Genomic DNA, 15,204 nt, shown 5'->3' with positions numbered 1-15,204 from the left:
TAGAGTTTGTTATCTATTAAGAATACAAATATATATATTCTTAAAAATGTTACAAATAAAACCTATGTATTCAGGTTTTGCAAGCAAAGAGACTCCAACCTCTGTTTGTTAAGTGAATTATATGTCAATTAATAAAATAACTTAAAGGATGATGGGTAAAATCAATCACAAAAGCAAAGTGAGTTTTAACTGGGGGTTACTTTCATCTCATCAGAAGACAGAGAAAATTGCTGAATAATTTCATAATTTCATAATATCAAAATATCGGGCTGTAAACAATGTACAGACTACAACAACCACTTCATCTGAACCAGGGTCTATAGTATTTTTAACTGGCCCTCTGAAATCTAAATAAAACCAAGGTGACATCAAGTTGAACTAATATGTGTTTCATACAAGGGGTGTCTTTGTTGCCTAATAAGTGAGCGATAATAACACAAAAGAGTTCTCATCTCACTGACTGCTGTATTATGGACAGAGAGAAAGGGCTGTTGCATAATGCTGCTTTAACTTCTGCTTTGTCAACAAATGGCAGAGGAGGGAGAAGTGATCCAGTGCTGTGCGCAGATCCCACCAAACAGCGCCAAACATGGCTTGAAAAGGCGACTTCAGAGCAACAGCTAATCCTCCTAATTGTGGTGACCCCTACCTCCCCCCTCCACCCACCCGACTATCTTCCATAAACAGAATCCATGCAAGACACCAGCCCAGGATTCCATACATTCCTCCCCCTAGCTATGTGAAGTTCATTTTAAACAACTCCAGCATAAAAGGAAATGTATGTAAGATACATATTACAAATTAAGAACAAGATTACACATTATACTGATAATGGCTGGAGCTTAAAAAAACACTGTGCGGTAACTTGATGCATTAACAAATTCTCTAAGCTTTATCTAATAACCTGCCAATTTAAGATAAGAGGTAAGAATGAGCCACTGATAGTCAAATATTTTGAAAACTAAATTAATCTTTAAGAAAATAATATCCTACTTAAAGGACATTTCGGCCAATTTCATAGCCAAAATCAGTGATGAAAACCACTTTCATGACCAATGTGAAATATATATCACTATTCCATTTGCAAATGCTTAAGCTACTTTGTTATAACTTAATGCAGCCTCCCAATTACACATCATCATTATTTATATGTTGATATTTGTTGAATGTAGGCTGAGGTGTCAATGGTAGGACCTCCTGGGAAGACTCCATCGCATGTTATAAGCATCACTATGATGTGTAGTCTGACATCTATGTAATTTTAAAGTCAAATTTTTACAATGTGAAGGTATACATTATTTACACATTTCTTGTGTGTTAAATATACATCTCTGACACGAGATCACATTAGTTATGAAACTGGGGAGAGATGACTCAATAGTATCACGGTTAAGTCCTTCTATTTCAATTATGCTTATATATGAATAAAGTTCAGTGATCAATAGAATGCAAACTGGAACCATTTTAAAAACACATACTTTTTTTTTCATTTTTCAAGGGCTAAACACATTTTGCTGACAGTACAAATAGTACAAATAAGTCTAAACAGACTCGTCAAAATCTTTCGTTTTTTTTTTAATCACTGAGTATTGAATTTGCTCCAAGAGTCCAGTGCCAGTCAGTCTTTTCCCTGTGAAAAATCACTTTTTGAAAAGTCCTCTCAGTCCTATCATGGAATGATGTTTTTATTTTATGCATCCATGTATCCATGAAAGGCAGTTAATGGCAGTGGTCATATCATATCCAGATCTCAGGGACCACCAGTGTAGCACACGAGGAGGTTCAGGAGTCAGCGATAGTTACTGACACAGTTAGTTAGCCAGGTGGCTTTTAACATGTCTACTATACTTTTAGAGCCAGTGTAATAAGAATGCCTTTGAGCAAACAGTTTACCCAGTGATACATCTTCACAGCAAGTGATCTTGGCTGAGCTCCAAGAAACAAAACTAGGATCAAAGTTCTGAGACAAATTCAAACACTCATCTGAATATTCTGATTTTACGGTTTTGCTGAGTCTCTTCGGGGGAATTTGTGAAGTTTAGAATTTGTTTTGTGTTCAAACAGAACGCAGTTTTAGTTCATCATAGTAAAAAGCCCTAAAGGCAATAGATACTTGTGTTCATTTTCAATACTATGTAACCACAACATATAGTGTATTTTTTCTCCCCTGGAGGAAAAAATACTTATAGAGGTTCATCTGGGGAAAATGACAAATACAATAAAAAGTACTGAATAAGAAAAGCACTAGTAGAAATAGAATAGACAGACAAAAGATAACCGAACGAAACAGATAGCCAAAACATACATGAGGAAAAAACATTCCAGAGCATTTCTAAATCTAGTAATTGGTAATCCTGATGTGTGACTTTCATATAATGTGATAAAATAAAGAGACAAATGTTGTGAGTCATCACTGGATAACAAGCTCAGCTATTCATAATAGATTACTGCTGGCTTGGTTCATAGAACACGCTGCCATTAGGTAAAGTGCAATGACAATTCAAATTACTGTCTGAGAGCGACCTCAAAGTGTTTCCTCATCTCTGCTGGATGTTTTGACTCCAGCACGGAATGAAGCCTCTGAGTGTGTTCCCTAATATAACTCTATGCGCACCTCCTGTGTGCACCTCCTGTGATACTTGATAATTGAGTCATAGGATATGGCATCTAAATGCGAATATAAACAGCTATGTGATAATCCAGCAATTTTAAGTGCTATGAATGTATCCTCGTGTGCAATGAGCTTGCACTGGGACTCCACTAGGTCTCTATCAACAGTCTATTTCAGGAACACAGGCCTAGTCTGACTTGTCTAGTCACAACCATACACAGACACTCTCAATAACAGCTGGGATTCACAGGTGACTGCACACATCACTCTACTGACTCCATATTTTCCACAGGACAGAACTGTCTCAACCCAATTTGCTCTTTTTTGAACTAAATTGTTCATTGCTTTGTTTTACTCAGGGAATGTATACATTACTGGCTAATCTGTCTTGACTTTTGCAATGAAGAGTAAGGCCTCCTGCTGATTCTTATGCTGAGAAATCTGCCGGCGTCTGATTTGATACTCTTGTTTTCCATCCCTTCATGACATGAGACACAGCCGACAGCCAGGCCAGAGAAATGGGGCCGCAGTGGATGTGCTGTTTAAATGTATCACTGAAGCATAAATTGTCTTTTCACTGCCTTGTTTACAAGCGTTCATTATGCGGGGGCTACCACAGACACTAAGAAGCCAAAGTGTAGCACTTCACTTCACCATACGCTTTAGCCAATGGCAGCAGATAGAGAAAATGGGCAGGGGGTTGGGAGGGTGGGTTGCTAAGCAACCTGTTGTAACATTAACATGGAGTGAAAACAAAAACCTGGTGTCTGGCTGAAATATCCACCCTGATCCAAAGCCATTCATTGACCCAAGAGAAGACAGCAGTCATTTTTCTCTTCAATGCTTTGACAGATGTGAGGAAGAAATTCAACGCAAACATGTATTCCTACTTAAATTATGTGATCGCTAAAATATACATATGCATTTAATACGGTGAACAAGATCGCAATATGACTTTACGATTACCGATGAATGCTGTGTAATAAATACTTTATATTTTAAATCCAATAAATAATCAAGCATGGAAAGCATTAGAACCTGAAAAATGTGTGAGATGCTAGAAAGCGGTAGCAAGAAAAAAATTACAGAACCAAACAGTTTTAAAAAAATTCTTATTATTGAAATATTGAGGCCAAACTGGTTGATTTTGTTAAAGTATTTGTGAAAAGCTTCTGAATGCAGTGACTGGAAATGCATCTGTTAGTATCTGGGAACACCAACAGATGCGGGGAATATGTAAAGGTGAATTAATGAGCGAAAGCCAATGAGAATGACAATAAAATGACAGCAGACTGGTAATGTTACTTGAACATTGCATCTCTTATTCCTGTTCAAAAAATCTGCTGAAATAATTTCCAAAAAAAAAATCCGTGGAGACTCTTCCAGTCACGTGCATTTGACAAGTAATACCATTTATTTTTGTGAGCGCTGCTCTGAAATGTTGCACTGAAAAGTTTGATTAAATAACTATGTTGAATTTAAAGAAGCAGAGCCAAGGCAAATGCTTGTCATGCTGGTTATAAAACACTAGTTATAATCACTGCTTCCAAAATGATGACAACAGCCAACAGACCAACACTTTAAAGGTCCAACCTTGTCAATACACTGACACTTGGATTAAACTAAATGTAACCACTGTTTTTAATGCTGAAACAGCTATAAATGCTAATTTCCTATTTTTGTAAGGAAATTAACTAAAAATGCGAATAAAATTAAAACTAACTGGAAACCATTAACAAATCAGTATGGGTAAGAAGAGAAGAATGTCTCAGAATAACAAGTCAAATCAGAGATACTTGGTTAGATTTTTTTATGTCTAGATGGTGGGGAGAGGCTTCTCAGATGTGAATTCCGATGACCTCCGATGACCTTCGAAATGAAATAATCAAATGTAGAGATATGTGTTCCTTCATACTACAGGTACTCGCATACCTATTAATATATTACAGTGTTCTGAAAGTGTCATCTGAATATTATATGTCCAAAATGTAGTTCATACAGTTTTATCTGTTTAACAACGACATGAAAAGTCCGAGCTGCAGTTGGTGATGCTCTGGCCCCAGGGCTGAGCTGCTGGGTATATAATTTATCACTCTATCACCCAAGGCTTCCTTGTGTTTACACACAGCTCCGGTGACATAAAGGAAAGCGGGCATCGGCTTAACTTGCTTTTGCTCAAATTGTGAGTCAATACCTAGAACCTGAAAAGCTTGTCATGTGGTTTTAACAGTGCGCAGAGACGCAAACTATGCCTCCGGGGCTTAAACATAGTGTTACCAATAAGTGTTTGAGTTTGAGCTGGTCACACAAATGCTAACACATATTGGGCGTATATACGTCCTGTTCCCTCTGAGTAAATACTATCCGGACGCTATCTGTGTTTACTATGTCAAATACATAATAAGTGATAAGAAGCATAGAAGAGAGTGTGATATTTACATCACCAAAAAGAACACCCAAAACATGCAGTTCTTAGAGAATCAGCCTGACGGCTTTCTAACTGTCCTCTAAAAGACAGATGTGATGAATTATTTGTGTTGGGGTTAATATTTTATCAAGTTTGTTTCGTGTCATGTTACACAGATCGTATACATTGACGGAAAAATGATTTTAACGAAATTGTGAAAGAAAAGACAGACTGAGTGTTGAGCTGGGCTGTAGGGGTATCATATTGATCCAAATAATTATGGCACCCAGACATTTGGTCTAAGATCCATTTATTATTTGTGCCACTTACCCTGCACCTGGGATTAGGCGGGGGACACCCTGGAATGGTCACCAGTCAATCCACAGGGCCACGTATACAGGCATATCTGTACAACCATTTATATCTTGGAAATTTGGGATCTCCAATGAACCTAATACATGTTTTGGGACTGTGGAAGGAAAACCTGCAGGCAAGGGCAGGTTTTCCTGCAGGCAAGAATACAGAAAACCCCCTTGTCACAATTCACGAGAGACCTCGCTATGATGCAGGAGTGCGAACCGCTGCATCACGATAAATGTTTTTCAGATTCTTCAAAAATGTCAGGTAAATTGATGTTTTGAAACTGATTTATATTTTTTTGATTAAATTCTAACAATTTATAATGAAATTATAGAAGAAATAAAAATCATAAGAAATTCAGTAAATTGATAGTCAAAAAGATAGTCATAGCCATAAAGAAAATCCTTTTGAGAAACTTTATCTGTAAATAAACAATAAATTAAATTGCATCTCAGTTTTTAGTATTTTAAAGTGCATTGCTTCAATGACAATGGACAAACTCCTGTAAAAGGGGGGACTATTTATTTAACTTGTTTGTATTGGATACTTTGAAGGGCATGTTGATAAATGCTGAGAATGTTGAGAAATATACCGATAATTCAGGGCTACTATGTCAATAGCTGCAGCAAGTTACCATCCGACCATGCATGGATGGTTTGCAATAATACAACACATGATAACATTCACAAAATAAAATAATAAATAAAAATGAACACACATACACGCACGCACGCACACACACGTACGCACACACACACACACGCACACGCACACGCACACGCACACACACATATATGTTTATTTTTATTTATTTTTAGTTTTATTTTCTTCTTTTATTTTCATTTTTTGTGTGTGTGTGTGTTTGTGTGTGTGTGTATGTGCGTGTGTGCGTACGTGCATGACTGTATACGCACAGACATATACACTATGGCCAAATTTGCTCACTTATCCAAATAATTGGAATTAGGTGTTACAATCACTTCCATGGCCACAGGTGTATAAAATCAAGCACCTAGACTTGCAGGCTGTTTTTCTTTACAAACATTTGTGAAAGAATGGGTAGCTCTTAGGGACTCAATGAATTCCAGCGTGGAACTGTGATAGGATGCCACCTGTGCAACAAATCCAGTTGTGAAATTTCCTGAATATTCTACAGTCAACTGTCAGCTGTATGATAAAAACATGGAAGTGTTTGGGAACAACAGCAACTTGACCAAAGTGGTAGGCCACGTAAGCTGACAGAACGGGGTCAGTGGATGCAGAGGTGCATAGTGTGAAGAGGTCACCAACTTACTGCAGAGTCAATCGCAACAGACGAAACTTAAACTTCAACCTTCGATTCGCTCAAGAACAGTGCACGGAAAGCTTCATAGAATAGGTGTCCTTGGCCGAGCAGCTGCATCCAGGTCACACATCACCAGGTGCAATGCAAAGTGTCAGATGCAGTGGTTTAAAGCATGCCGCCACTGGACTCTAGAGCAGTGGAGACGCATTCTCTGGAGTAAAGAATCACACTTCTCCATCTGGCAATCTGATGGACGAGTCTGGGTTTGGCGGTAGCAAGGAGAACAGTACTTGTATGACTGCACTGTACCAAGTGTGAAGTTTGGTGGAGAGGGGATTACGGTGTAGGGCTGTTTTTCAGGAGCTGGGCTTGGCCCTTATTTCCAGTGAAAGGAACTCTGAAAGCTTCAGCATACCAAGACATTTTGGATAATTCCATGCTCCCAATGTGTGGGAACAGTTTGGAGCTGGCCCCTTCCTTTTCCAACATGACTATGCACCAGTGCACAAAGCAAGGTCCATACGTACATGGATGACAGAGTCTGGTGTGGATGAACTTGACTGGCCTAGACAGTCCTAACCTCAACCCGATAGAACACCTTTCGAATGAATTAGAGCGGACACTGAGAGCCAGACCTTCTCATCCAACATCAGTGTGTGACATCACAAATGTACTTCGGGAAGACTGGTCAAAAATTCCCATAAACAAACTCCTGAACCTTGTGGACAGCCTTCCCTGAAGAGTTGAAGCTGTAACAGGTGCAAAGGGTGGACCAACTTCATATTGGACCCTAATGGATTAGGGATTGGATGTCAATTGAGTGTGCGAGTCAAGGCAAGTGAGCGAATACTTTTGGCCATATAGTGTATACAGTATATACACAACATATACACACACACATTTATATCTTCTCCTTTTGGCTTTTCCCTTCAGGGATCACCACATGGAATCACCCTTCTCAATCTAACTCTAATCTCTGTATCCTCCTCTCTCACACCAACTACCTTCATATCCTCAAATCTTTGTACTTAAGACCTTAAAACACCTTTGACCTTAACCTTGACAATTTATATTTTATTGTATTTCTTATTCTCCCTCCTTCCTACTATTATCTATTATTGTTATGTTTTTGCTTGAAACTCTGGCACAAAAATTTCCTTGGGGATAAATAAAGTTGTTCTCATCTCATCTCATCTCTCACTACGTCCATAAATCTTCTCTTTGGTCTTCCTCTAGACCTCCTGCCTGGCAGCTCCAATTCCAGCATCCGCCTACCAATATATTAACTATCCCTTCTCTGTACATGACCGAACCGTATCAGTCTGACTCTCTGACCTTCTCTCCAAAACATCTAACACGGTGTTCCTCTGATGGACTCATTCCTGATCTTATCAATCCTGGTCACTCCCAAAGAGTGACCTCAACATCTTCATCTCTGCGACCTCCAGCTCTGCCGCCTGTCTTTTGGTCATTGTAAATGTCTCTTGTCCATTCGGCATCGCTGGTCTCATCGCTGTCTTGTACACCTTTCCTTTCATTCTGGCCGATAGTCTTCTATCACATAGTACTCCTGACACTGAGAATACAGTCATTTGGCAGACGGTTTTATCCAAAACGACTTACAGATGAGATGCCGGGGATTGAACCCAGGACCTCAAACATGCATAGCATGCACACTACCATTGAGCTACACGTTTTATTCCAGCCAATAGTCTTATATCACATAGCACTCCTGACACTTTCTAAAACAAGTGTCTGTGACTTAGAGTAGGTACTTTGAATATTTGGATGACGTCAGGAAAAGCTAGAGAGTTGGTTGACAACATGCAGGGAAGGAAGGTGGATATACTGTGTGCCCAGGAGACCAGGTGGAAAAGTAAGGCTAGAAAAGTAAGGCTAGAAGCTTTGGAGCAGGTTTTTAATTTGTACGATAATGGTACTGATAGGAAGAGAAATAGAGTAGGAGTTATCTTGAATGAGGAGTTTGGAAGGAATGTTCAGGAGATGAAAAGAATGTCAGATAAACGAGTCTGAAATTGGAAACTGAAGGTGTGATGCTCAATGTTGGTAGTGGCTATGCCCTGCTGTTGAGATGTGAGTTAGAAGAGAAGAAGTTCTGGAATTAGTTAGATGAAGAGATGCAGAATGTCCCGAGAGATGAAAGTGGTAATTGGTGCAGACTTCAATGGACATGCTGGTGCAGGCAACAGAGGTGATGAAAAAGTGATGGACAGGTTTAGTATCCAGGATAGGAATGCAGAGGGAGAGATGATGGTAGACTTGGAAATGGCTGTGGAGAATACTTTTTTCCAGAGAAGACAGGAACATAGGGTAACTTATAAGAATGGAGGTAAGAGCAGGCAGGTAGACTACCTCTTGTATAGACAAGGTAACCCGAAAGAGATCGGTGACTGCAAAGTAGTTGTAGGTGAGAGCTCAGCCAGACAGCATAAGACGGAGGTTTGTAGGATGGCTCTGGGTGGTCAGGGAGAGCTCCCAAATGACTGAACAACTACAGCTAATGTGATCAGGGAGACAGGTAAGAGAGTACTTGGTGTATCATCTGGAGGGAAAGTAGATAAAGAGACTTGTTGGTGGAATGAGGAAGTGCAGGAGTATATACAGAGAGAGCTGTTAGCAAAGAAGTGGGACATTGAGAGGACTGGAGAGAACAGGCAGGAGTACAGGGAGATACAGTGTAAGGTAAAGATAGAGGGCATACAGTGACTTGTATGCTCGATTAGACAGTAAGGAGAGAGAGTGATTTATACAGGTTGGCAAAACAGAAATAGAGATGGAAAGGATGTACAGCAGGTCGAGTGATTAAGGATGGAGTGGGAAATGTATTGACAGATGCTACAAGAGTGATGGGAAGATGGTAATGGTACTTTCAAGAGCTGATGAATGAGGAAAAATTAGCAGAAAAGTGAAGTGAGGAAAGCATTGAAGAGTGGAAAGGCAGTTGGTCCTGTGTAGGTATGGGAGTGCCCAGGAGAGGCAGCAGTAGAGTTCTGGCTTGATTATTCAACATGCTCTTAAAGAGAGAGAGGATGTCCGAAAAATGGAGAAGAAGTGCGATGGTACCCAACTTTAAGAATAAGGGGGATGTGCAAAATGGCTGTAACTATAGAGGGATAAAGTTGATGAGACACACAAGCTATGGGAAAAAGACGTTGAAACTAGACTGAAACTAGACTGAGAGGAAAAGTGAGCAGAAATTGGTTTCATGCTTAGAAAGAGTGCTACAGATGCAGTAATTGCCTTAAGAATACTGGTAGAGAAGTACAGATATGGTCAGAGGGAGCTGCATTGTTACTTGTTGATCTCGAAAAAGCAGAGTGGTGAAACTATGCTCCAGTATGAGGATGTCTGGAGTGACAGAGAAATATTGTAGCGATTCACAAATGTTGGGGTTTATGTTGATGCTTGTTTTCTGTGTGATTTTGGGGTTGCAGAGCAGGAATTGAGCAGGAACAGTTAGTTGTATTGCAGGCTCGTGTGGCGCAGCTGTGGCCAACAACTGCTATTGCTCATTAAACAGACATTTTACCGTCACCCGGTTGTCTCCCTGGCGAGAATGCTACAACTGGTGTCAGAAGTATACTTACTGTTCAATCAGTTCGTCTGGTGGAAGAAAAGCTATCCTCTCTGGCACAGTGTTCTGACTGTGTGATTGATTGTGCGGTGCATATCATGATGGAGGAGGAGGAAGAAGGGTATGCTGCTCTACATCGGGGGGGAGAGGACAGTTTGACACTCTGCGTCAGAAACATGCCATAGTGAAAAGTGAATCAGCGCTCTATGAAGAGCCCTGCTCAGCAGCTGCTGGGGGGGTAGAAAAGGTTAGCAAAGAGTGTTTTCCCTGCACAACGATGACATCAGGCAATGTATCTGGCAAGGATGTAAAAAAAGATGGCGGCGCCCATGGATGGAAAGCACTGGAGATATAGACTCCTAAATACGCTGGAAAATCGTACTGGGATGCTTTCCATGCTCAGTTCCAATTGTTAGCCCATGCAAGTGGCCGGGTTGATGAGCAAAAAGCCCTCCAGCTCGCCTTTTGTCTGATGGATGATGCTTTGTCTTGCCTGCTGCTTCAGGACCCGAGTGAGAGAGCTAATCATAGCTCGCTTACAAGTGCGCTAGGGTGGTGATTTGGACAGTGTTTTCGTTCAGAGCTCTTGAGATAGGAGCTACACGGACGTCAGAGACGCCTAGGGGAGTCACTTAGGGCCCTGGCAAATTATATTGAGGGGCTGACACGGCGGGTATATGCGCAGATGCCCAACACACTGCAAATGCCTGCTCTTGTTGGGCAGGGAGTTGAGAAAACCAGCAAAGTTGGCCTTTGGAAGGGCTCTGGATGCACCACCAGTCCTCGCTAATCCGGCCTATGCAAAGCAGCTGCAGGATTTCTTGGATCCAGCGCACGCTTTCCCCCGGAGGCAAATGCAGGTTGCGGGCGTGTGGCAGAAACAGAATTATGACTTGTGCACAAAGGGACCTGGGACCGTCCACACATCCGGTTGAGAAAACGACCTGGCCACAAGATACCACGCCAAGAGGACGACCAAGGAGAAGACATATGCCGCCGAGGTTCAGAGACTTTGTCCTCAGGATTGAGGACTCCACTATGGGGGGGAAAGTGTAGCGAGTAACGAATGTTGGGGTTTATGTTGATGCTTGTTTTCTGTATAGTTTTGGCATTACTGGGAATTATGTGGGTGTAGTTTGGGGTGCAATGAATTCTGTTTTTTTTTTTGCCTGGAACTGAGTGGGAACAGTTAGTTGTTTTGCAGGCTCGCGTGGCACCGCTGTGGCCAACAACAGCTATTGCTCAGTAAACAGACATTTAACCATCACCCGGGTATTTCCCTGACTGAAACGCTACAGTATAATAGAATGGTACAAGACATATACAAGTTGTGTGACAGTGGTGAGATGTGCTGTGGTATGACAGAGAAATTCAAGGTAGAGGTGGGACTACATCAGGAATCAGCTCTGAGCCCCTTCTTGTTTGCTGTGGTGATGGACAAGCTGATACATAAGATTAGACAGAATGTACATGGACCCTAATGTTGCAAATGACATTGTCATTTATGGTGAGGGCAGGGAGCAGGTGGAGGAAAATGTTGAGAGATGGAGGTATGCTCTGGAAATGAGAAGAAGGAAGGCTAGTTGCAACAAGACAGAATACATGTGTGAATCAGAGAAACACAAGTGGAGTGGTAAGGTTACAAAGAGTAGAGATAAAGAAAGAGGAGAAATCAAGCAGATTCAAGCAGGCTGAAACAGCTAAGAAAAGTGTCAAGGGTAATGTGATAAAAGAGTATCAGCCAGAATGAAAGGAAGGGTATATAAGACAGTGGCGAGATCTGCAATGTTATATGGTTAAGAGACACTGGCACTGACAAAATGACAGGAAGTATAGCTGGAGATGAAGATGTTGAGGTTCTCTTTAGGGGTAACGAGGATGGATAGGATCAGGAATGGTTCTATTACAGGAACAGCACATGTTACATGTTTTGGACATTCGGTCAGTGAGGCCTGGCTGAGATGGTTTGGTCATATACAGAGGATGGATCGTGAATACATTGGTAGAAGGACACTGGAGATGGAACTGCCAGGCAGGAGGCCTTGATGAAGACCAAAGAGACTATTTATGGAAGAAGTAAAAGAGGACAAGAAGTTCAATGTGAGAGAAGAAGATACAGAAAATAGGGTTAGATAGAGGAGGTCAATTCGCTATGGTGACTCCTGAATGGAAAAGCTGAAAGGCACAGAAGAACATTGGTTTCCTTAATAGTCTAAGAGCACGCTGAAATGGTAGAAAAGGGCAGTTGTATTCTATATATACATATATCTTTCATGTATAGTTAATATTTACACTTATAAATTTACATTTCCGAGTGCATTCACAATAAAAGACCATGGACAAGGAATGTTGAATGAGTTCTTCAAAAACTCAAGTCAAAAGTAGAAATGTCTTATTTCTACAAGAATACAGCATTAAATATAAACAAAGGCATTCATATCAAGGTTTAATATGAGTGTTCTGTGATTACAAGCGCATCAAGCAGCTAAACGTGTTTGTGATGATGTGATAAAGAAATATATGTTTTTTTTCTTGTTTGAAAAAAATCTATTATCCAGGATTCTAAAGTGCACTTGCTTCCCCTGTGTGACATTGACAATGTTGTCATGTCAACTATCGGGTTTAGAATCACAAAAATTAACTTCACTAGTTAGATACAGTTACAATATGAAAACATGTTTATCCCTTATTAACTTACAAAAACCTCAATGGCTATGCACACTGATTCGATTTTTGACCTAACATTAAAGATACTTTCTTCATAAAAAGAACAGGTTTGTGCAAATAGAATTATAGTTAACTTTTTGTCAATTCAACACTGGTCGGGCTTTGAGGTTTTCGAAGTCCAGAGTCTTCTAGAACAGAACAAATAAAGCGATAATATTTCCCCTTAAAACTGGATTTTTGAAGGGCGGTCAGCACACTGTCAGTAGTACCAGGGAGCTCCGTGCCGCAGTGTATGCATTCCATTAAGTACATGTTGTCGAAGGACAGGGGGCAGCCTGATGCCCACAGTGACAAACGCAACTTCAGGGGTATCACTCTAAGGACCAGAATGCACTGAACACGATATATTCCAGAATGGCATGGAAACTTCAGGCTGTAATTTTTGTCCTGGGCATCCAGAGCGCAGCGCCCATGTCTCGACTGCAGAGACCGTCCCGCAGCAGGGTGGCCATATACTGCGGTCTGCGACGTGGGGGGAAATATCGACCAACGGGCGCACACAGGCTGGATAGAGTCTGCCGTATTCACTTCTAAGTGGTTGTTTGATTGATTAGAAATGTGCCACTGATGGAGCATCATGCTGCATACACATACAGACAGCTGCCAGGGTGCCAATGTATAAGTAAATATAGGTATGGTGTGAAATTAACAACAAAAGCACAATAACTTCAGAATAACTAAGGAGATATGAAGCGATGGAGGAACAGGCGTACCTGTGCGTGATTCAATGTTGTGGTCGCAGCTGTAGACACTCTTGACTCTACGACGAAGTCTGCTCTTCAACCCTGTCCTGCCAACGATCTGCATACGCACGAGCACAAACACTTGCGCACACGCAGACACAGGGACACACAGTCACCCAACCGGCCCTAGTAGCGTGAGCACAGGAGGGGGCGGCCCGATGGAGGGGGGGGGGGGGGGCTTCAAAATAAAAGCTTGTGCTTAAATACAACAGCGGTCCATTTTTTGGAAAGGTCGTTATGTCTTCTGATTCGTCTATATTTTTTTTCATCCTTTGTTTTTTCCTGAATTACTTTTATAATTAAAATTCTTTTTTTTTTGCGGCATTTATTATTGCAGATTATTATAAACACTAAAACATAAGGTCAGTGCTTCCCAATATCCACCAGCAATTTCCCTGCAACACCAGAAGAAAAAAATACCATGGACCATATTAACACAAATATGGCTGGTGTTTACAACACAACCCCCCACCTAGGACAATCAGACCACCTTTGTTTCAAATATTCAGCCCTCATCAACCATGTCAGGCCATCGGTGAGGACCATCAAAGTATGAACAAACTACACTCCACTACAACACACAGACTAGTGTGCGTTTTCTCCCCAGACCACCTGTGCCTCACATACGGACATCGACAGCTATACTGTACTACCCCTGTTCTGGATTCTAGCACCACCACCATCAATAGTGTCACATAAAGGAAGCAGATCACCACATATCCTAATCAGAACCCATGGATGAACAGGGAGATGCAGATTTTGCTAAAGGCCTGTAGTACTGCACTCAGAACAGGTGATGCACAGGCCTACAACATATCCAGGGCAAATCTGAGGAGGGGGCATGAAAAAGGCCCACCACTGCCACAAAGTCAAGATAGAGGGTCACTTTTCCATCTCCGACCCCAGATGTATGTGACAAGGCTTCCAGGCCATCACAGACCAGAACCTACCACCTCCATCCCGATAGCCATGGAGACCTACTCCCTGAACAAGCTTAATAACATCTCTGTGCTTTATACCACACTAGATTAGTAAACCTAGACATTATTGTCTATATTCATTTATGCGCTATTTAATCTCCCTTTCAACTGTATTTTTCTATGGCATAACTTAACATCTGTACATTTCCTTTTGTAAATATTTTCATAGTTCCCACCTATAGCCTAACACATGAAATGAACATACACATCTGTATAATATATACATAGTACCTAGTCTGTGAATCACCTGTATATTATTGACAAGTCCATTAACATTACCATGTCATAATCCATCCATCCATCTTCTGACACTTATCCTGCACTCAGGGGGATACTGGAGTCTATCCCAGCTGTCATCGGGCAAGAGGTAGGGTACACCCTGGATGACATAATGTTAATTTACCTATCATGCATGATAGCTATGCATTCCATTGCAATGCACTTGAAAATATGTAATGACAATAAAGTTGAATCTAATCTAATCTAATCTAATCTA

At 41.0% G+C, this 15,204-nt stretch overlaps 1 protein-coding gene across 6 annotated transcripts in view; it reads right to left on the bottom strand.

Annotated features, from left to right (window-relative positions):
• Positions 1 to 13,831, bottom strand: part of sorbs1 (sorbin and SH3 domain containing 1) — a 56,906-nt gene extending 43,075 nt beyond the window's left edge. For 5 of the 6 annotated variants that reach the window (XM_086165496.1, XM_086165523.1, XM_086165514.1 and 2 more), the window contains exon 1: positions 13,699 to 13,814. The gene's annotated coding sequence lies outside the window, so the exon portion shown is untranslated. Of the gene's footprint in view, positions 1 to 13,698 lie in introns of all 6 variants that reach the window. The other variant, XM_086165544.1, reaches the window with a different exon arrangement.
• Between the last annotated feature and the right edge of the window lie 1,373 nt (positions 13,832 to 15,204).

Source organism: Fistularia commersonii, chromosome 2 (assembly GCF_037954325.1).
Source record: "Fistularia commersonii isolate RoL2024-O1a breed Wild chromosome 2, RoL_Fcom_v1.0, whole genome shotgun sequence".
NCBI classification, from domain to species: Eukaryota; Metazoa; Chordata; class Actinopteri; order Syngnathiformes; family Fistulariidae; genus Fistularia; species Fistularia commersonii.
This window is presented reverse-complemented; position numbering and strand designations above follow the sequence as displayed.